At 38.8% G+C, this 22,011-nt stretch overlaps 1 protein-coding gene across 4 annotated transcripts in view; it reads right to left on the bottom strand.

The window, feature by feature from the left end:
• LOC131062957 (uncharacterized) overlaps positions 1 to 22,011 on the bottom strand; it is a 45,373-nt gene that overhangs the window by 6,082 nt on the left and 17,280 nt on the right. The gene's annotated exons all lie outside the window — the stretch shown is intronic.

Below are 22,011 nucleotides of genomic sequence, written 5' to 3'. Positions count from 1 at the left end.
AATATCAAGCTACACGGGTGAAAAGGATTGCAAGGGAATAGGATTGAGGAACAGTAAGAGGAAGAGCAAGTGTAAAGAGTGACATCAATCCATCGTTGAATTAAAGGTTTCAAAGCATTATTCAAGCTTTAAGGTAGGTTTCCTTCATAATTGTCTTTTGTTTTCATTTTTTTCATTGTTCAATATAGTAACTAATTACTAAATAACTAGTATTAGTTGACAAATATAGTAGTTAATTAGGTGTTTACATTGTTACAAATTTCAATTTAAATTTAATGTTTTAGTTTCACAAATGAACCATTGAATAATGAATCATGATCAAATTTTAAAATTTCTAATTTAATAACAATATTTTACTGTTTAGGAGTTATGTTTCTTTTGCAAATTTACACAATTTTTTTATGAGAAATTTAACAACAAAAATTTAGTTTTACAAGTCAAATGAGGATTTCTTCTTTTGTGTATCCTTTGCTTTGTGCAACCTGAAGTAAGAAAAATAAGAAAGGAATACTTGTTCAATGAAGGCTGAAGAAAAGAACTCATATTTTTGTTTATGCTCTGCTTTTGCATTTTGTGCAAACTAGAGTAAGAAAAACAAAAAGAAAATCCTTGTATCTTGAGCCTATGCATAATTTATTATTTAGTAATTTAATGACATTAAGACATGTATGGTAACCGTAAATTTTGTTTCTTGCAATGCCACCATGAGTTCTTCTCACAACGGAGGGATGAAGTGGAACACCAAGTCTATGGGGGTTCAATCAAATCGCTAAGTATGAATGAGGGGTCTTTGACGCAACTAATTCTATTAGCAGTGCACATTTTAGTTGCCTTCCAAATTGTTAGAGGATTTTGCCAAGGGGCCTTTTGATAAGAAGTCACCTTTAAAACAAGGTACTAGTAAATTGCAATCAAAACCTATTTCATCAACAAAGAGAACTAGGCTTTGGAAATGTCACTTTTGCAACTTAAGTTTCAAGGCAACATCACATTAGTTAATGCAACCTCCTCTATGCTACTAGAAAGAATGTCGGAGTTTGTGTGGATAATCACTTGAAAAAAGAATTGAAATAAATAAATTGTGGTCTTGTTCTGGTGACCAAAGTCTTGTCCCTACCACTTTATCATTGAGAGCAACAACTCCTACTCCTAGTAATACTAGGAATATCCCAAATCCACGAATTTCAGCTCGATCTACTTATGCTTTTCCATCTAGTTCAAGATTAGCTACATTAGAGCCTAAAGGGAAAAGTACAACGACCACCAGTGATGTTGCAAACAGAATGGCAAAAATATTCAATGCAAACAAACATGAGACAAATGATGCTATTAGCAAATTCTTCTTTGTCAATGGCATTCCATTCTGTGTGACTAGCTCTCCTTATTATAAGGAGGTTGTGGTAAAATAATCAAAGCAAGACCATCATATGTGTCACTACAAGAGACATAATTGACGACAACAATATTGGAAAAAAACTATTCCAAAATTACTATTCAAATGGAGAAAATGAAACGTGCCTAGGTCACTAGTGAATGTAGAATAATCATGGATGGGTGGACAAATATAATAGATTGTCCACTCATCAACATCATGTCACATGTACAAAGGGTCATTACTTCCTTAGGTTTATTGATTGTTCAAGGCATCGCCAGGATGTTGAATTTCAGTTCCAAATACTTAGAGATTATATTGACGAGATTGGGCCTAAGAATGTGGTGCAAGTAGTGACAAATGCAAAGCTACAAGTAAATTGATTGAGGTAGCCTACACGCATATTTGGTGGACTCGTTGTGTGCATACAATGAATAATGCACTCAAAGACATGGGAAAAATTAGATGGTTCAAAGATGTGGTTAATGATGTACAAATGTTTATATGAAATCATTATACTTCACATGCACTCTTTAGGATCTTCTCTAAGCAGAAATTTTTTAAGCCTATGGAGACTAGATATGCATCATACTTCATTCTCTTGGAGAGAATATCTTGCAATCTAATCCATGGTCTTTACGAAAAGCATCTAACATTCCTCAATGGGATGTTTCTATGCAAGGGAGGTATAGTTCCTTGATTAGGAACCATACTTGGATCTTGTCTATCTTACTAAGGGAGAAAACATGTATGGATGCAAATGGATCTATCAAACAAAATTTTTAGAAAGCACACTTGGTTGCAAAGGTTTTTTTCTTACAGTATTGGTGTTTATTACTTTGAGACCTTTCCATATGTTGCAAAGATGAATTTATTCAACTCACACTTGCTATCACTGTAGCAAATCATTGGGAGGTTCACCAAAAATATGTGAGACCTTGAGGAAGTATACACAGAGCAACCATAGGGTTTCCTACGAGTTTCTTCGTTGGTTTACTAACTTAAGAAATCTATATATGGCCTGAAACATGCCTCTTAGGCTTGGCATGCCAAGATGAATTTCTTCCTCCTAATGGTTGGGTTTTCTCATTTCTATTCAGATCTGAATGTCTACATTTTGTAATAAATGATTCACTCCTTTTTTTGGTTCTCTATGTTGATGGACAATTGAACATAGGGAGTTCATCCATTCCAATACTGAAGATTGCCATTCATGACAGATTTTTTATAATAAACTTGGGCCTATAGCATTACTTTCTCAAGATTGAGATATCTTAGTCTACTTTCCAGATCACCATTGCATAGCCCAAGTATGCTTAACATTTGCTCTGGCAGTTTCACATGGCTTAGTGCAAGTCTATTCCAATTGATGGTACTTTATATTGACATCTTATTGAGAAAGCCTCATTTATTTGACTCACATGAGGCTTAATATTTCGTATGTTGTGGGCATGGTCTACAAAAGCTCTATGAGTTGCACTAGAAGGCAACCAAGTAGATTCTTCATTACATTAAAGTACTCATAGTATTGCAATTTATTACACAATGGGCATTAGTATTGACTTGGTGGGGTATACAAATTCATGGGCAGGTAATTCTCAAAACATTACATGTTCACTTTAGGTTACAGCATCTCAATTGGTTCCAGTCCTATTTGTTGATCAAGTAAGAACTAGTTTACTATTACTCTGTCTTCCATTGAGGCTGAGTATTGGGGAACTATTAATGTTGCCACTAATGGCATTTGGTTTTGTTGACGTGTCTAAAATCGCTGGACTTGCCACTTCATCCGGCCAACGCAGAATAGAATGTACTCGCTGAGTATCCTATCCTCTCTTGAGATAAGGAAATCCCTAATGTTGTTTTTCGTTTGATCAAAGGGGACGACCTCAAGGTTTCGATTGTCGGGTCTTGATTGCGGGATTGCTCAGTGGTTTGATGTGTTTTGCTAGAAACACAAAGGGGACTTACGGTGATATGGATAATTGCTGGATGAGTTCCCTAAACTTTGACAGTCTCATATCGATTGGTTTTAGTTGCATGATACTATTTCAGCAGGACTGCAGATTCTTCTTGGTTAAAAAAAGGGGAAAAAGAGGGATAGGGGAGGAACTTTGCAAAACGCTATAAAATGCCGAAGTAGAGGAAAAGTGCGAAAAAAACGCCAAAGTTTACAAACCCCACCCAAATGCTGAAATTGCATTATAGGGTAAACATAAAGGGCGAAAGTTAAAAAGTTTTAAAAGCTCGCAAACTCCACCAAAACCCCGAAATTCGCATGACAAGGGTAAATGGCAAAGTTTTAAACTTTTCAAGGAGCCTCTAATTCCCGGAGTCTGCGACTAAGGCGTAAATTGCGAAATGGTATAATGGATTTTCAAAATGCCAAAACGCCGAAGTTCGCAACCTATGGGAGAATCGCGAAATAGGTTTGAAGGTAAAATTTGCAAACTTTCCCTCATTCGCCGAAGTTCAACATCCCTAAGGAAATCGCAAAAGCTATACGAGTTTGCAAAAGCATCCAGAGTCCCGAAGTATGGGCAAAAGGCACGATTTATTATAAGGAGCAAAACGCCCAGGCTCGACAAGGTGTTCAATAGGGAGGAGGTTTGTTGAAGGAGAGTAGAACCTTTTTTTTATTTAAAAAAAAAACGCCAAAGTTGAAAGCGGAGATCACGAAGTTTGTAAGTTATTAGCCCTTTGCAATTGCCTCCTTTCCGCCGAAATACGCCTAGCCTAGGGATAGGATCGCGGGGTTTCATTTCTTTGTAAGTGCAAAATCGCCATAAACCCCCCCCCCCATTTTCATCGCCATAAGGTAAAACGCGAGGTGAAAGTTTGAAGCATTGCAAACAACCCCAAAGTTCACCATTCAAATCGCAAAGTGAAAGTGCTTCAAAACCCCCCCATTCTCCGAAAATCATCAAGGTAAGAATCACTGTGTCTAAAGTGTTTAAGTTTGCACTTCTCTCCCCAGATTTAAGGCGCGAGAATCCAGAATAGGGAGTTAACCGTTAAAATTCAAATTGCAGACTCTCCCATTTAAAATTCGGAATTCATTCTTGCAAGGCAAGTTGTGCGAATTCACACCATTCATTTTCGCTAGGTAAGTTCGCTCCGCCTCTCTCAAAATCATTCGAAATATATGCAAAATCGGATAGATGTATGTGCAAAATGAATTAAATTGACTAAATCAAAAACCGCATTTTTTTCCGTTTATAAGAAGTTGCACAAGGCATTTAAATCAGAATTTATTCCTAGAAATTAACCGAAACGCATTTTCAGACTTTGGAAAATTTTAAAGCATCATCCATTTTGAAAATTGATCCTAAAAATGCCTAAGTATAAATTCGCAATCGAAAAGCCTCATAAATATTCATGTTTAAATCAATTAGGCTTTTAGCTAAAGTGTCATGTTGTTCATTAAATTCAGTTTTCAAATTGATCCTTGTATGTTGGCATATCCTTTATCTAACTCGCTTCGCTCCCTTTATATCGCCTCGTAATCCACGTCCGACTGTGCAGGATAAATGCCTAAATCAGCGGTAGAATCATCAAAGGCACCTACTACAGCCGAGACATCACGAGCATCCAAGCCAAACATCCCTCGCAGAGTCGAAAGGATGAAGTATCAGTATTAAAGAGGGGGACTGAGAGAATCGAAAGTTCAGACTGTCTGGAAGAATGTCGGTGATACTAACCTAGGCCATATTGATATTCAAGATTTCAAAAAGCGTGTTTTCTCCCCTAACGCCTATGGCAGGCCTAGGCGGATGATGGAAAGTGGCATTGCCCAGGCAGCAAGATTCCCCCCGGCAATACAAAACTACGAGTTAGTTGTAGAGGCTGCCCGGCATTACCAACCAAGCTCCAGATTGGTGCTCCTCGAGAACATGGTCCTCGCTAACTTCACTCCTAAGGCCATTGGCGACGCATTTGACATTCCCTTCCCGAACAACCCCATAGCAACAACTGTGGATGAAGCGCAGGCGGCGTATGATGTAAACCCTGCCAAATGCAAAACACTAATAAATGAAGAGTGGTACAAAGAGAGAAGACCTCCAATTATCAGGATTGGGAAACAGACCCCTAGAATCGACTTTCACAACGAGCATGGGGACATGGTCACATTGCTCAGCAAGATTATGGGACTTCCCCAATCCAATTACTTTGAAGAATGGATGTTTTACTTCACAGAACAGGTCTTCACTGGGAAATCCAAGTTTGATTGGGCCCAGATCATAAGCGACAACATCCACACTCAGCTGATAGAACTTGAGACGAAGAAGTACTTCACTATGAACTCCTATTTGGACTACATGTTCACCAGAAACCAGCCCCTGCTGGGTTTGATCATGAAAGGTGAAATTGGGAATGGACCTGATCAGGTGAAGGTATACGATTGTTATCCACAGCTACACTATCAAGACATAGCTCAAAGAGAGAAGAACAGCCCTGCCTATGTAGTTGGTCAGTACGAGCGTGTCAATGACGCCTTCACAATGCGCCTGGTCAGGCTGATGCAGGGAGGACTACACATAAGACTCTCAGAGCAAGCTACTATTCTAGTATAGAGGTATGGGGCTTGGTTCATCCAGTTCCCAAGGTTCTCCTACATTCGGATAGCTAGCTTTGAGGGTGCTCCTTTCCGACTTCCGTGGTACCCAGCCGACAAGATAGTTCTCCTGGAGGTTGCAAGGCAGTCACGTTCGGCAAGCAGCTTACTCAGAGACAGGAAGCAGTCTGGATTCGCGTTCCCTATGATCATAGGCAACCAGGATGTCCATCTAAAGAACCCATCCCAGGCAGAGGAATCCTTTGCAGAGCTAGCCTCCTACGGCCTACAAGAGCATTTTCCAAGGAAATGCTTCGATCACGACAATCTAGCAAAGAGGGCCTATGGCAGGCAATACAAAGCAAAAGAATCATTTGAAGATTACTGGAAGAACTGCTCTGATGACTATGAGGTCCGGAGGCGCAAATATTTGAGGCTGAGTGTGCAGCAAATGCGACTCTATGAATACCGTCAGGTCCCAGATCAACTAACAGATTCAGGAAATTGCCTACAAGTCTGGGAATTTGAGGCGGTAAGACATCTTTTGCCAGGCATCGATTGGTCGCAGGATCCAATCACTGATTTTGAGGCGGTTATGGCAGCCCCAGGAAGATATTCTGACCAGTGGTTGCTCCAGCAAATTGAGCGACTGATACACAAGGGAGTCCAGTTCACCTACCACTTGATGGGTAACCTTGATTCTCAGTCCTCCAAAGATGAGGGAACTTCCAGTGCACCTAAAGAAGAGATCGAAAAGCCTGAGAAAAGAAAGAAGGCTAAGGCTAGCAGAGGAACTCGGACATCCAAAAGAACAAGAAGGGAAAAGATCCCTATTAGGAGACCAGAGGTCACTTCATCATCAAAAGACCCCAGATCGTCTGATGATGTAGTTGAACTGGATTATATACTTGCTTCGCCTTCCCAGAGTGATATTGACGCATCTGGAGTTGATGATCCTCCTGCACCCGACATGCTAAATGTCGAGCTAAGAGCCATTGAACCAGCCAAACCTGATAACCAAGTTGAGGAAGGAGAGATTCCATCCACTCAGGGGATTGAGTTGCATGAACCACCCAGCAGAGCCGCCATGAATTGCAGCTCCATAATACTACCAAGGATGACTCCACTGTTGAAGGAGAGCAAAGGACAGATGAAACCCACGAGCCTAAAAAGACTGAGGAACAACCATCACATGAAAATACTAGGCAATTATTCAATGAAGGAGAGAATTCGGCTGCGAGCAAGGAACTTGACACTTAGCATCAAATATGCGATGAGCGGGCTGAAAACATCAAAGAACGAAGTGCCAATTTAACCATAGCATCAGCCCAAACTGTACCTCAAGAATGGTTAATTGCCCGAGCTCAACGCAAGGCCACCACCAAGCCACCCATCAATTTGGAGGACATCTTCTCACGTATAGACCAAGCTAAGCCCAAGGGGAAGAAAAAGCCCAAGGCATATTCTAGAATAACCAAAGATGAGCAAAGGAAACGTACCCTTCATATCGCCACCCCGCCTGTAGACAAGCCAGCAGATCAGATTACACTGGCTGATTATAGCATCACGATTGTCCCCATTGGACGAGCCACTAAGGAACAGGAAAAGGAGGAATTCAAGGATTCAGTACAGAACATGCTCAGGCAACTTGAAGAAATAACAGCTGAAAAGAACATGTATCGAGCTTGTGCTGAACAAGCAGAGGGGTACATTGATCAACTCTTGAGACCTAAGTTACCGGTTCGGGTTCGGGTTCGGATTCGGGTTCGGGTTTGGGTACGGAATTCGCGAGTTCGGCAAAAAAAAAAATTCTTGGGTACGGGTACGGGTTCATCCGTACATATATACATATATTAATTATAAATTTATATATATACATATATTATATATATCCATACAAAAATAAAATATACAATGTGACTTTCCATACATAAATCATAAATCATAAATCATAAATCCATAATTGCCAATGCCAATAAATATCCATATATCGCAAATGTTATCAATAAACTAATAACTAAAGTCTAATATCATATTCATAATTTGCAAAAAAGATAATATTCAAGTTTCAAAATGTGAATATGTCATGACAATAAAAATTCAAATTACAAGCCATCTATGGGATTTAAATTCCATATTCATCTTCATCTGAACCATCCAACCCAAGCCCAAGGTCATCAAGTGGTTCAAATCTAGCATCAATTGAACCACTATTGAATGGAATGTCACACCCACTAGCCAAGTCTCTCTCAAGTTCCATAGTTGCCTCGTCTATAGAGACTTGGGCAAGTTGTGCAACTGTAGCATCTTAATCAGCACAGTCAGGGGCTAGATCCCAATTCCTTGTTGCACCCACATTATATTCAAGGTCCTTATGTGACAACAAACGAAGGTTGGGGTGTACGTAGACCAAATCCTCAGCTCTCTTTGCACCCAAATGATTACGTTTGACTGAGTGGATGAAGAAGTATGTACTCCAATTCCGCTCAGCTGAAGAAGAACTTGCAACCTGTTAAAAGTTAAAACATTATTAGAAATTTATAAATTATAAAATAAAAATATGATAGCATCAAATGGAATTGGAAAACTATAAAAAATAAAAAGATACATACTTGGGAGAGAAGTTTAATTGCAAGAGGCTGCAAGTAAACGGAGCCTTGACCATGTACATACCACCACTCATCAGCATCCATCCCATTTCTAGCATTGAGAGCTACAACATCATGATTTTTTGTGGATACAAATTGGCCAAACTCCTTCATGACAACATTTCTTGTCTCCTCATCTTGATATATCTTTTTAAAGGCAGCTCTATAGCCAGAAGCAACCTCTGCATCTCTATATGGTGGTACCCTCCTTGGTGTTGCAAGCATCTTTGCACTATAAAATTTTGGTGTCAAAGCAAATGCTAAGAGATGTAAGGGATTGGTCATCTTGCTCCAACGGTCAACAATAATATTCTGCACAACCTTGAAAAATGTTTCCATTGGGTCATTTACTTTTCTTTTTATTACTTCTCTTATTTTCTCCACCATGCAATCCATGCCATCATAAATCTCACCCAAACATGGGCGATCAGTATCAGCATACCTAATCATGCTCATGATGGGCTCAGTGAAATTCAAAACATATTCCACAGTATCCCACCATTTCTCATCAGGGATCAATGCTCTTACTTTTAGAGCTCTTTCTGTCTGGGCCTGCTTCCATACACTCCACAATCCGTTGATGACCATAGAACTCAAGGCCTCTCGCACCTTCACAAGTCGTCTTAATACGAGTGTGTGAGATGCAAATCATGTTTCAGCTACCTAACATGAAATCATAGATGGCACACTCGCCGAAAACTCGGCGAGTGACAAAAACTCGCCGAGTTTTTGGACCTGGCGAGTAGTAATGACTTCTACTCGCCAGGAAAACTCGCCGAGTTTTTGGCGAGTTTTTGTCAAAAACTCGGCGAGTTTTAAAGAAAAACTCGCCTGAGTTAGCATAACAACAAAAAACGGCCAAAAATACATGCATTTTTTGTTTTTCTATATGGTTTTGGGCTGAGAAGGGGGAAACTCACTTGGAAGGGCCACCCTGAGAGCCCACTATGCCCTCAAGTAATCGCCGAGTTTTTTGGTCTGTCCGTCAGGATTCATATATGGAATATAACATTTAAGTATAAGTGATTCCATATATACTGTCAGGATGTTTGAGAGTGGTTTCGGACCTCCAGGAGTTATAATGCAAAATCTAGTTTTTGGAGGATTCTTCAATTTTCCAGACTTAGTCAAATTTCAGTCAAATTTCAAGATCCTTCGGCGATGCCCCTTGACCCCAACTTTGAGTTGAAAGTTTGAAACTATGAGTATGAATGATGAAATTTCAAATATGATGAAAGTTTGAAAGTAGTTTTAGCTAGAGCTGGGGAGAGGAAGTTGTATTTACTTTTGGTTTTACAAAAACTATTTACTATTTTGCTTCCAGCCATCAGCATTTCTCATGAGGATGCGATTTTGTAGACACTTTGCAATCAAATATATCTAGAATCAGCTTGTTTCTTTTGTGTTATCATTTATTGACTCATTGGATGCATCTTCTCATTGAATTTTGCAAAAAAAATGCATTTTTTATTAAAATTAAGCGTGTTTTTACGTTGCCGAGTTTTTCGCCGAGTTTTTCCGAGTTTTTCCCGAGTTTTCGCCGAGTTTTTTTCTCAGGGGCTTGGCGAGTCGAGCCGAGTCGCGAGTAGTTCAACTATGCATGAAATAAACAAATACACAACATATATCAATTATAAAAAATTAAAAAATAAAATTAAAAATTTAAATTAGTAATTACCTTCAACAACTCCAACTTGGAGAAGGTCCTAAAAATGGCTTGTGACACATGATGATTAGTCACAAACATTTGAATCTCCTTGCCCTCCTCATACAGTTTTTTCACCCAATCAATTTGTGTGCCAATCTTTTGCATGATTAAATTGAGTGAGTGGACTGCACATGGTGTCCAAAAGATGTGACCGTATGTAGCCTCCACTATAGTACCTGCTGCCCTACAATTTTTAGCATTGTCCGTTATGACTTGGACAACATTTTGAGGCCCCACCATGTCAATGCATTCTATGAGGATATTGGCAATGAAAGTTGCATCTTTCACTTGCCCCTCACAATCCACCGCTTTCAAAAACATTGCCCCTTTAGGGCACACTGCTATAACATTGATCAATGGCCTATTTTTACAATCTTTCCATCCATCAGAAACGATGGTCAAACCTGTTTCCGGCCATGTATCTTTGATGACTTTCAACAGTGACTCTACGGATGCTTTCTCCTTTGCCAATAAGGTGGTTCTCACCTTTTCATACCCTGGACAAACATAATCAGAAGGTGTGTTGCAAAGGGTATGTACCATGTCCTGAAAGTAAGGTGATCTAACAAGGTTGAAAGGAAGCCAATTGCCATAAATGCAACGCCCAATGCTCTGATTTGCAATCTCTCTCATTTCATTTTTGAAGGCAGTATCCAATGGGCCTCTTTTCCGTGAAGCCACAACATTTTGATCCTCTAGTGGAGCAACTGGTGGTTTTGGCATGAAAGGATGCGATCCGGCTGGTCTTGTGGAGCCAATACTACTAGAAGGCCTCATAGTCTTCGAGCTTGACTGGACAAGAGGATGATCAATCTTTGCTTTGCCACTTCTCCTATCAGCTTCCTCTTGTTCTCTAATATATTCCAAAACTAGAGCTTTTGGCAGCCCCTTGCCATCTGATCCCTTATAAAATTTTATTCCACGCCCGGGGATGAAACAAAGGTGGCCTTTCACTCGATAGTATGAGCTGGTATACTCAGTGCCACAATGGTTACACTTCCAAACAAAACCCCCACCTCCAGACACTTGCTTGATCATTGTTATATAATGCCAAAGTGGTGAATCTTGATCAATTTTAAAGGCGTTATTTTCAATTTGGGCATGGGCAATTGAACTAGAGCTTGCACTTGCACTTCCAATTTCAGCCATTATGTATGATTATATGAATAATGCACCTAAAATAAAAAGAGAAAACACAACATTATTGAAAAAAAATGATAAAATTTCGGCATTATAACCCCATACTATGCATAAAAAGTATAAAAAAATATACAAAACTTATTTAAAAATTTTTAGAAAAACTTTAAAAAAAATTAAAAAATTTGAAAAAAACTTAAAAAAATTCAGATTCACTCACCTTTGATGGCTAAATCTTCCTTCTCCAGTGATTCCTATGCCCTTTATGCATGTCTCACATCTTCATAGTCTCTACCTTTGAAGAAAAATGCAAAAACTAAGAAACCCAGCTTTAGAGAAAAAATCTTCAAAAATGCAAATAGAATGAGTTGAATGAATGTTTTGATGCATGAAATGCATCATAAAGGGGCGAATTAGGGTTTAATTATTAATTAACTATTTTTTAAAGTACTTTTTTATTGGTTTTTATTGTTTTTTGACCTGTGGGCCCCGTTTTTGGGAACCCACGGGCCTGGGTTCACCCGGGTCCTCCTGGGTTCCACCTGGGTCCTTCCCAGGTGGCCGAGTTCCCTGTAACTTAGCCAAAACCCAAAGAACCGGTAACTTAGCCTAAGACCATTGCATAATGCTTTCGAATCCCACATTCCCTCGACAACATTGGCACAGAGGACCACGACAGAATTTGAAGGAGTATGGGATACTGCGAAGGCCATCAAGGAATGGATGCAAGGCATTAAAGAAAGAGGAGAGCAAATCTTCAAGGATCTGTGCGAAATGGCCCTCCATAGGGAAGCCATTATTATCAAAATGTGTAAGCTGAAGAAAGAATGCTATAGCACTCATGAGACGATGGCCAAGACATTGCCCCTCATTAGGGCTCTATTCTGGACCTGTTCTCAAATCCCTACTGCTGATACTATCCTAAATCCTTATAGTGCCAGTACCTTCAAAGACTGGTATTGGACCCTCAGCATGAAGGACGACATGAGGGATAATATCAATAAAATGCATGATAAGTGCGATGACACTTTATCAAATGTGAAGGATCTTGGTGAAAGGATCTTCAAATCCATGGTTCCTGGTTGGAAAAATAGTATGGAGGATAGTGAGATACAACCGCAGTGGGAGGACCGGCTCAATCCCAAGGTCGCATACTCCATAGAGGATCTAGATTTTGCTTCTGAGCTTCAAGCAGACATATCATGTTTTGAAAATCACAAGTCATACTGGAGAGAGGAGCTGGAGAATTTGGATAGCCTCCTACAAGGTATCCATTACAAAATGTTCAACCCACCTATGCCGCCGATGACCGAATTATTCAAGTTATGCCTAAGATTTCAGTACTACATTCGGGTAGAGCGTGCAACTGATCGGGATATTTGGGGAGAGTATCTGCACGACGAAGTCGAGTTCATCACCGAGCAATATAGAGCTGGAAAGGAGAAAGTGCTTTCCTAAAGTGCTTTTTTTCTTTTTTTCAAATTTTGAAAAGTGCACTTTTTGGCCAAAGGGTCATATTTGACTTCCAAGTCAACTGTAAACTTAAATCTATGTGTATGTGCACTTTTTAAATTATTTTGGATAAGTTTTAATTACCTTTTTAGGTAGTTATTACTCCCTTTGGGGTGGTTGCTGATATTTGCCCTCCATTTATGGGTATGGGTACCTTTTGTAAGGATAAATCTGGGCCGCTTGTTTAGATTAGATCTTGGCCATTCATCTATTTTTCAAGCCTATTTAAAGGGGCTAGTTTTCCCTCATTTTGTAAGAAGTTCATGGATTGTTGCTGAAGCTCTGGCGAAATTTATGAGATTTAATGCAAAGTTAAGACTGTTTCAAATTTCATTGTGAGTGCATGGTCTCCTTCTTCACTAATTTGAATTACTCAGTTATGTTTCTTTCATTTTCATAGCAGTTTCTAGATAAACATCCGATAGAATCCTCGTTGTTCATACCATTAGGGACTGACTGATTGTCTTTCCTTCTGCATGGTTTCTGAACCTTTCATATGCTTGGTTCGGTTATTGAATACTCAGTGAATGAATGTTAAAGTTCTGATGTTGTGTTTAATAGCATGAAAACTCATATTTTCCTTGAAGATCACACTAGATTCATACAAATATTGTGCTTAAATGGCTGATAATGTTTAATCTAGTTATTTGGAGGTGTTTGTCTGTTTTCTTAATATGCTATCTTAGTTAAATAATTTAGACTTTCTATACCTCTCTTCCCCTATCCCTCTTTTTCCCCTTTTTTTTACCAAGAAGAATCCGCAATCCTGCTGAAATAGTATCATGCAACTGAAACCAATCGATACGAGACTGTCAAAGTTTAGGGAACTCATCCAGCAATTATCCATATCACCGTAAGTCCCCTTTGTGTTTCCAGCAAAACACATCAAACAACTGAGCAATCCCACAGTCAAGACCTGACAATCGAAACCTTGAGGTCCTCCCCTTTGATCAAACGAAAAACAGCATTAGGGATTTCCTTATCTCAAGAGAGGATAGGATACTTGGCGAGTACATTCCATTCTGCGTTGGCCGGATGAAGTCGCAATCCAGCGATTTTAGACACATCAACAGGTTTCAACATATTCTCACTAAGTTTGGTATCCAATTCAAATGGTCATCAATCATATTTTGTGACAATCAGAGCCCCATCCAGATCTCATGAAACCCAATCCATCATCAGCAAACCAGGCACATAAAAATTCAGAATACTACATTTAGGAGTTTATCCATGGACTAATACAGATGCAAAAGCATATGGATTTCAAAGAATCAATGTTGTTCAATTAATCGAGGATACAAAGCTCCTTTAAATAGAGTTACAAAGACGATGTTTCTAAAAGAAACAATCGTTAACTAGAGGCAAAATTAGAAACAACTTAAATGACCATTAATAACACAAAGAGAAAGATATTAATCTAATACCCTCCCTTAATGGTCATCGTTCTAACTACCAAGAGAAATAATAGAGAAGGTTGCCCCCTTCTTCTCAGAACACGCTACAATAGAAGACGAGAGTCTGCCACTAACTCTACCACTTGAGATGAGTCTGCCACCGACCCTCCCAGAAACTGCAGAACTTCTGGAGATACCCAAAACAACACCAACCGTCCAACCTAATGTTGGAGAACTGTCCCTCCTTGTAACCAGAGACACACCAAGAACAGTTGTCACAATTTTGAGGAAAAAATCGGCAAACCCTCCAAACTATTGCAGATGAGCAAAATGTCGAAAATAGACTGCAAATAAGAGACTACTGTAGATGTTCGCACAACAACTCCAGGTGCGATGAAAAACAGACTGCAGCAAAGTACAATTTTTGAGGAAAAAATCATAAACCCTCATGATTTTTTTTTACAAGGACAAAAAATATTTAAAAACCCACAGATAATTTTTTAGGACAAAATTATTAAAAACCACAGAATTTTTTTTAGGTAAAAAAATATTAAAAACCGAAACAAACATCGATGCCCATAAGCCATCTTCATGTTTTTCGAGGCCCGAAAAACGAGGTACTGAGAAGATGCTAAGTGCACAAAACCTGACTGCCTTCCAACATCAAGTTGGTCAATGACACCATCTTGCACGTTTCACGAAAAACGAAAAACTGAGAAGAGGCGCTGGCACGGAATTCAAAAATTTGAATCCCAATGCAAAAACAAAAGCAGATGCAAGTACAGACTTAAAAAAAATGAAGTACCGCGGGCATGAATTTCAAGAAAAAAATTTCGGCTGACCCAAAAAAATCTGAAGACAACCCAGAAATCCTTGCGAAAAACCCAGAACGAATCTGCTGTCGGAATCTGGATCCGCTAGCTTGAAAATTGAGGCACCCAGAAAATTCTGACGACCTAGTTGAGATCTCGAAAAACCCACCAAGAATCTGCAATCAGAAAAAAAAATCGACTTGATCTGAAGGGAAAAAAACCCTAGTCAAAAATGCAGATTTCCATCCAAAAAATGGCTGAAAAATTTGCAAGCGGGAAAAAAATTGCATCACGTGGTTGCACGAAATGCAAGAGAGACGGGTCACAGGAGAGGGCAGAAAATAGCCAGAAAACCCTAATAGTTGCAGCCAAAACGAACTGCCAAAGTAGCAATTTCGAATAAACAAAGAAATTTTTCAAAAAAAACTGTTATTGAAAAATTATTTCGAAAATAACCAAGGCTCTGATACCATAATACAGATGCAAAAGCATATGGATTTCAAAGAATCGATGTTGTTCAATTAATCGAGGATACAAAGCTCCTTTAAATAGAGTTACAAAGACGATGTTTCTAAAAGAAACAATCATTAACTAGAGGCAAAATTAGAAACAACTTAAATGACCATTAATAACACAAAGAGAAAGATATTATTCTAATATGGACAAGTCATTGATATATATCATTGCTCGACATCTAAGCAAATGTAGCCAATAAGGATTTTAACAAAATATTGGGCCCTTTTCTCACAAAAATGTGCAATGAAAATGCAACAAACTGGATGTTAAAATAGCAGCTGCCTTATGGAGCTATAGAACACACCGCATCCTATGAGTAGTGTATATCCCTAGTTGACATGCACATCATTTTGAAGATTACCCTAGTTCTTGGCATGCTACTTGCATTTTATTTGAAGATTGCATCATCTTGATGTGTTAATATCAGTTGTGCTAACTTGGCTATCAGTAGGATGTGTTGGTGTATGTTTTATCATTCACTGAACATTAAAACAAAATGTCAAGGACACTCTACCCTCTCTTGAACAAAATCACTACGTATGCCAAGATTGCGAGAAAGACCACACAGCGACTCCAAGGTTTATACGTGTGAATGGGCGACTTTATGCTGGATAGCTTCCTTGGTTATGTATGTTGAAATACAAGGGTGACTTACGCTTGGCTAGTTCAATTCACAATGAAGGTCTAGACAATAAAGCTCTATAGTTTGGGTCTTGGATCATGGACTTCAAGAAAATTGAAAAGGAGATAAGGGTTTAGAAGTTCTAATCTACTCCTAAATTCAAGAGACGGTATTGACTAGGTGAAACCAATAACCACGCTTTGCTTCGCCGCGCTAGGACAACTACACAAAGTTGGTGCAATCTTCAAGGGGTGTGCTTATGATTTTCATGCCGTGAATAACTACCATCAAATTGAACAATATTCATCCAAACAAAAGTTAAGCATCCACAAAGTAGGCTCAAACTATCTTTACACAATGAACAAAAATCATCTGTTCATCAAAAGTATGAGCAGAAGATTCACCATAAAGCAATACTTATCAGATCTTGCATTCGTCTAACATACATGAAATAAAATCTAAACTAAGATGAGGGATAAGAACCATGCAAAATCCAAAATAAGAGAAGTAATCACCATCAATTTGAACAATGCATTACTTACTACTTTGGCAGTCGTAAACAACAATTTACTTATCTCAACATGTTTTGCAACATGCTCCCATGTTTTACAAATGAGGGGTAGGCTCAATTTATAGGCTCTTCAATTACAATTCAATGGCCAGGATTGATTTTGAAACAATAGCCGAGATTACAAAATAAAACCCTAATTAGGGTTTGTTACAGCTAACTACCCCTCAAGCAATGAGAAAATTACATTTGGGGACACTTGTCCTGCTAAATATAAACTAATAATAAAATAGAAAGTTGTTGCATTGTGATGTATGCCTTCTAGAAGCTTTTGTGGATAAGTTAGGTTCATTGAACTTGGACATGTTGACTTGGAACAATTTGATTGGTTGGAAGATGATGAGGCACCACCTTAGCGTGTTGGATGTCCTCATTGATCACTTTATTTTTCTTCCACGTGCTTGCCTAAGAATATCTTTCCTTGCTGACGACATTGTCCTTTGCGCTTGTTTCTTCCTAGCTTTGTCTTAGATTCCTTTCAAGATTTTGATCTCTTCTTCTCGCCTACATTTGAACCTTTGAGGTCTGCAAATCTCCTCTTGGAGCAAATATCTGGACTTGAGTTGATAAAATTTTCTTTCCTAATTGCTTTGAAATTCCTCCTGCTTGAACTGAACTGATGGTATTCCTCTGAATTCTCCAATTTGTGTAGAGAAATTGCCTAAGTATGAAAATTTGTTTGGAATACTCTTCTTGTCACCATCTGATTCTGATTGGGAGCTTGTCTTCAATTCTTTAGAAGATGAAATCCTTCAAGAAGTTGCCCTAGTTGCCTCAATGAAATCCTCCAACAAGTCTGAAATTTCTTTCTTTCTTGATGCCTTGAAATTCTTTTGTGCCTTCGCCACAATGGAGGAATTTAGAATTTTCTTTGTGAAGTATTCCCCATACTTAGCCAAAGTTTGGCTATTAAATTTTATTTTGTGACACCTTCATGCGGACCTTTCAACTTCTAGCCAAATTTTGGCCATCTCCATGCTCGGACGAACTTTGCTTGTGGATTTGCCTTCAATTCTAAATTTGACTTGTGCTAAGTTTGGCAGACTCCATCCTTGGACAAGGATTTTATTTTTCCTCTTTATTCCTCTTCATTCTTCCTGTTTCCTTTCCAACACTTAGTCAAAATTTGACTCTTTTGTTGTGGAAAATTCCATAGCCAATTCCAACACTTGGGTCCTGTTGTGCATTTTGCACCACATCCCCGTCTATGACAGGGGACCCCCGATTTTTTTGGATTATGCCCATTGCTTTGCGTAGAGAGAGGAAGTAATGCTTCGAGTTCTTTCCAAGCGCCCTGTGAATCTCGAATTTCGTCCAGCAAGGGTTCGACGAAATGCAACTAAAAGCTCAAAATCGGCCTCTAAGGCTGAAATGCAAGATAAGGCTCCCAATATGATCTTTCAGGCCGAATTGAGAAGAACGTCTAAAATTTCAAACCCCGCTGAAAGTAATAAAATCGTTCAAAACTCCTGAAATTCGTGAATTTCACAAAATCGGCTTCATGGCCGAAAATTCTAAGGTTCAAATCGAGTAAAGCATTTCATTTAGCCAATTGTGGAGGCTTCCCAAAATCGCACGTCCTCTTCACAAGCCCGAAATCGTTGAGAAAGGGCGTTCAATATGAGTTTAAAATCACACAAAACGGCTTCTTGGTCCGAAAAACCAAAGAGCAAGTCGTATTTTAACCTTCAAAAGGGTCTAAAACTTAAGGAACAAATCATGCGATTTCATGGAAAATGCCGAAGTTTGCAAATCCAAACAAAATCGCAAATTTTGCAAAACACAAGATCGTGCATAAACCCCAATAAGCCCGATAATCACCAAAACCGCCCTTCCCTAGCAAAATACCCGAGTTTTGAAGCAAAGAAAATGGGCATTTAAAGCTAAGGAGCCAAAATTGTGCAATTACAGTGAAATGGCTGAAAATTTATCAAACCCTAAGTTGCGCATCTTGATTTAAATGGCCGACTTTTATAGCAAAGAAGGAGAAAGGGCGCGCAAAAACCATAGGATGCCAAATTTGTTTCAAGGTTTGAAATCACCATTGAGGCCCGATATTTGCCCCTCCAATTTCGCCCATAGAAATGTAACTAAGGGGAGCGATCTAAAGTTTAAAGTTGGCCAATTAATAAAATCGCACACTCCCACCATAGGCCCGAATTTCAATAAAGCAGGGTAGGCATTTGGGGTTCTTTAAAATCTCTCACTTAGGGGAAAAGGTTCGAATTTTGTTGCAAGAGAGACATTTAAATTAAAAATTAACATCTCTCAAAGGACCAAATTCGGCTGAAAAACAAAAGGGAGGTAAATGAGTATTTAAAATAAAATCTCAAGTTTCACCTCTATCGGCCGAAAACTAAGGTGCAAAGCATTTCAACTTGAAAAGCAAATCTCTTGAAAGGCCTTTCAGGCCCGAAATTTGGTAAAAAGGCAAATAAACATTAAGAAAAAGTCTTGCAAATGACCAAATTCAGCCGAAAATCACAAGCGAAGGCACTTCGACTTGAGCTAAAATCTCACGTTTAGGCTAGAAATCCTGAAATTTGAAGGGGATTCATTTTAAACTTGAAAAGAAAAATCTTGCATTTAACTTCAAGGGTATGAAATTTGACTAAGGAGGCAAGAAAACATTGAAATAAAGTCTCTCAAAAGGCCCCTTAGACCTGAAATTGCAAGGGAGGCCCCCTTTTCACTTAAAATTTTAAATCGCTCAAAACCTGTAGAAGGCCCAAATTTCATCTAAGTAAGAGAGCGAATCAAGAGCAAGGACCGAACTTCATATTGGAGAAGAGGGGCATTTAAAGATAGAATTTAATATTTTTGTTAAATTAATTTATTTAATTTTTCAAACTAACTAATTCAAGTCAAAATTGATTGTTTGCAGACCGACGTCGTCGGGAAGAGTTAAAGTGGCAACTTAAAACGCAAATTGGAGACATAATCACGATCAAAGCCAGGAAAGCAAAATGCAGAGCGCAAGATGAAAACGACAATCACGGGGAAACGCGCCACCACTAAACTGCAAAGTTGAAGTCCCCCAGCAAGACCGAAGACAAAGAACACTTAGAATGTTACATGTCTATGCATTCTCAGAAATGCACAGCTGGAATTAATTCCAAAAAATCTGTTGCAAAACTGAAATTGTTTAATGTACATGACTACCTGTGGGCCCCCTCTAATGTATTTAAAGTGAGGGGACACAGGTCAGTTATTTCCAACTACATGATTGGCCGAATTAATGCCAAATAGTGGTAGGTAGTTGAGAAAGTGGTTGGGAGGATAACTGAGGATTAAAACTAGGCATGGGTTAAAGCTGCCAAGTTCTAGAAGGCAAATTAGGGCCCTTGGATGTGGTCAATTCTGGCCATCGATTCACATTGTAAAATCTATAAAAGGCAGGATGCCTCTCATTGTAAAGGTTTAGAGTTTTGGTAGACAATTAGAATAGGTTAGATTGTTAGAAGGTTAGAATTTAGTAGTTAGGAATAGAGTAGAAATGTTGCAGAAATTGTTGTAATAGTAGCTAGAATCAATATAATGGACATTGATTTGGTGTTTATCATCTTGATTTTATTCTGTTTGCATGGTTTCCTTCAGCAAATTAGATAAATCCTTTTGGTGTGCAGGTATTTGATGGATTCAGGCTCATACCATTGAGGATATGTTGATTGTGTATCCTTGTGTATGGTTAGTCTGAGCCTTTAAAATTGTGTTTAGTTCAATTGCAGGTGTCTATCTGAGCTGCGCCAAAATTGGGTGCTTAGCCATGTACCTACAGTCTGAAAATCTTCTAGGTCCCCTTGAAGATGCATCGTTCTTGTGAGGTTGTGAGTTATTCTGGCCAAGCAAGGATTGGTTATGTCGAATCTATCTACCCACACACCAGTCTTGTTAATTTTAGGTCTCCTAACCCTGCTCATTTGTTTTTATTCCCCAGTTTGAGAATCGTTGCAAACCAACTTGTTGCAAACGTGAGGACCCTTGTGCTCCCAACAAAACACATCGACCGTTAAATTATCCTACTGTCACCTTGGTGGTGCAGAATTTATCGCACTCCACATTCAGAATTCACCTGCTAATTATGCATGGAGGCAGTCAGTCAAGTCAAAGCCCAATATTATTGACCATTAACAAAGTAAATAAATATTATTCTAACAAGCCCTTCATTGTGCTCTAGGATACTACATTCTCTCTCTCTCTGCTCCTTTCTCTGCAAATCTAACAAAATCCTACTCACGGCCTCAACAAGGCAAACCAGGAAAGGGGGTCTGTGTCGGCAATAGGGAGTGTGTGCAAGGCACAACATATATCAGTAGAGATGTATTTTTTATGAGAAGAGTGAATTATATTATCCCACATTATCACCTACTCTAGATAGTGCTCCTATTTTCAATTTGGACGGGAATGTTGATAATCGATCTAAACCCACAAATGTCACAAGACCTTTGCCTAAGCAGTATACTAGTACCATTCACGATGCAAAGCTAGATGGAGTTCTAGACACTCCACTTCAGAACCGAGGACTCGCACCATGGATCGCAATGAAGTAAATCTAGGATTGATGAATTCAATAGTTGATAATTTAGAACCACCTAATGTTTAGGAAGCACTAGAATCAAAGCCTTGGAAAAGGGCTATGGATGCAAAGTATCAATCTTTAATGAAAAACAAGACTTGGAAGCTTTTTGAACTACCACCCAGTAAGAAAGCAATTGGGTGTAAATGGGTATTCATAACTAAATATAAGGCATATGGTAGTATAGATAAATATAACACTAATGTGTAGCTAAATCTTATGCCCAAAAAGAAGGGATTGACTATGAGGAAACATTTGCTCCCACACCAAACATTAAAACAATTAGAATGATTTTTGCTTTAGTTGCACAATTTAGATGGAAGTTGTGTTGGATTATTGCCATTGATGTCAAAGGGCAAAATTAGTGGCATAACTGATGAAGGTAGTGTGCCAAATTTATGGCACCAAAATTGCGATTTCGTTAATCAAGAAAGAAAATTTAATCATCAAAGTGCATCGTCCAAGTTGAAATGACTAAATAAAAAATGCAAATATTGTATTTTGGGATGACCCCCTCATAGTAGTCACCCCTTTTGAAAGGCTCTTAAATTATGTTTTGAAGGCTCCCCAAGAGGGAAACCTCCCTAGAGC

The sequence above is a fragment of the Cryptomeria japonica genome, chromosome 6, assembly GCF_030272615.1.
Source record: "Cryptomeria japonica chromosome 6, Sugi_1.0, whole genome shotgun sequence".
NCBI lineage: Eukaryota > Viridiplantae > Streptophyta > Pinopsida > Cupressales > Cupressaceae > Cryptomeria > Cryptomeria japonica.
This window is presented reverse-complemented; position numbering and strand designations above follow the sequence as displayed.